General features: G+C 39.7%; 1 pseudogene; it reads right to left on the bottom strand.

Annotated features, from left to right (window-relative positions):
* Window positions 1-1,295: 1,295 nt before the first annotated feature.
* LOC127075382 (enoyl-[acyl-carrier-protein] reductase [NADH], chloroplastic-like) lies at window positions 1,296-1,728 on the bottom strand (annotated as a pseudogene).
* Between the last annotated feature and the right edge of the window lie 405 nt (window positions 1,729-2,133).

The raw sequence follows: 2,133 nt of genomic DNA, 5'->3' as shown, positions 1-2,133 counted from the left end.
TTGTAAGAAAGCCCAAGAGTAAGCTATGTGAGGTTGATGGCGATGCTTAAAAAGCTATCGACTTACAAGGGTGTGGAAATGGGCTCGATATTGAATCGAGAAAAGTGTGATTTTCTATAGTTTAAAACGGCTTTGAATGAATGATGGAATTGAAAGAAATCAAATTTGCGTTATTAAACAATAATAAAGAAACTATGAGCCTAGGAGAAATTAATATAAAACATAAACATGAAAAAAAATGCCAAAAGAAATAGAATGCTATACATGAGTATTGAACCCACTCTACTAAAGACCATAGAAACCACCCCCCTCTCCACTAGACCATTTATCATTAGTTGTCATTTAAATAACAGCTTAAACATATAAACCAAACTAGATTGGAATAAAAATAAAAAAGAACTAAAATAACAATAATGAAGGTTTGTTGGTTTACCAACAAAAAACCCAGCCGCCTGGCTGTTGGGTTTCTCAATGGCATATGAGTTAAAAATGAGAAAATATTTATTAAACTTAGGAAGTTAAAAATGAAAACTTAGGAAGTTTAAAAACATAAAAAATTGTATGGTTTCAATGCTTATCTTTGTTTAAAAATAAATTAAAAAAAGAAAAAGAAATGGAAACAAAGAACAGACCATCGTCTTCGTTCTCTCCCAAACGCGTACTCGCTCTCAATCTCTCTTCTCTCAATCTCTCGACGCTCTCACGAATCTCTCAATCGCGTCTTTTTCAATCTCGTTCCCAATCAAACACTCACCTCTCTCAGTCGCTCTCAAAATCGCTCACCACCAACCTTGCTCACTCAAACTCAGATGCTTAACAGCGTTAAACAAAAAAACGTAAATCCACGGTTTCAAAGAGACATCGAGCGGGAATCTCACCTTTGGCGACGACAACGAATCAGGTGAGCTCGAACCTTCCTCCTCCTCTCTTCCAATACTGGTTTTTACTATGATTTTTGGGATTAGGGTTTATCCTTTTTGAAACTTTTTCGCCCTTGCGCCCCCCTCCCTCAATCGCTTCCTCACTATTTATCTCTGCAGCTTAGGGTTTTCAGATTGGTACATGGGGTCCAAAAGAGAAAATTTCCAGAAGTGCTTTTCGGTGCTCATAACCGAGTTGTCCTGTTTGATGCTACAATCCGGAAACGGTAAATTTAGCTACGCACTTTTCGCCCTAACTTTGTCTCAATGCCCATTTGGGTCTCTTTTTTGAAATTTTAACAGCTGGTAATTATTTTGTGTTACTGCAGTGAAATTTGGAGCAAAAGCTTCTTCAATCAATGACTGTTATAGTTTGGGTGAGAATTGGTACTTAATGTTGTTCCTTTGGAATGTTAAGATTACTAAATATGGGACTGTCAACTCCAACACCCATGGCATTCAGACCATTGTCGACATATAGAACAGTGCCCGTGATAGCTGATGCTAAAGGTGATGATAAAAAGGCAGCTGCATTGCCTACCTATTCTGCCGATAGCTCTTTCTGTAGAGGTGTATTAGCTATTGAATAATCAATCATCATATCAATGAACCCAATTGCTTTTGCGGCGCGGCTTCTTAATGGACCGGCAGATACAGTGTTGACTCCAATTTTACGCTTTCTACCGGCTTCGAAAGCAAGCACTCGTGTATCGCTTTCCAGTGCAGCTTTTGCAGAACTCATATCACCCCCATATCCGGGAATGATCCTCTCTGAAGCGATGTATGTGAGAGAGATTGAAGATCCACCTTTCAAATTAATTGGTAATCCTGAAATTGGGCTTGTTTCACTAGACTCAGACACTGCCTTCGTCGCAAATTTGACAGACTTTACAGATGATGATGTAAAGCTTCGTTGGAAGGGCTGCACCGACGCAACATGACACGCACTCGCAAGTTTATTCCATGATCCCCCATTGGACTTTCCAACGCAAATCTCAGTACTCACATCGGCAAACTTCTGTGATGAAGGAATGCATGATCTTGACATTGCAATTTGCAAGGTAGAAATTGATGTTGTTGCCATCTCGAATGATTCTCTTGTTTCTCTGTGGGGTTGTTTCACGGTTTTGCCTTACCCTTTGTTGTTTGTTGCAGGTTGCGGACATTATACCGTATAGTTCACCCGAGGCTGCTGTTGGGAACCGAAGCACCC

Source organism: Lathyrus oleraceus, chromosome 4 (genome assembly GCF_024323335.1).
Source record: "Lathyrus oleraceus cultivar Zhongwan6 chromosome 4, CAAS_Psat_ZW6_1.0, whole genome shotgun sequence".
NCBI lineage: Eukaryota > Viridiplantae > Streptophyta > Magnoliopsida > Fabales > Fabaceae > Lathyrus > Lathyrus oleraceus.
This window is presented reverse-complemented; position numbering and strand designations above follow the sequence as displayed.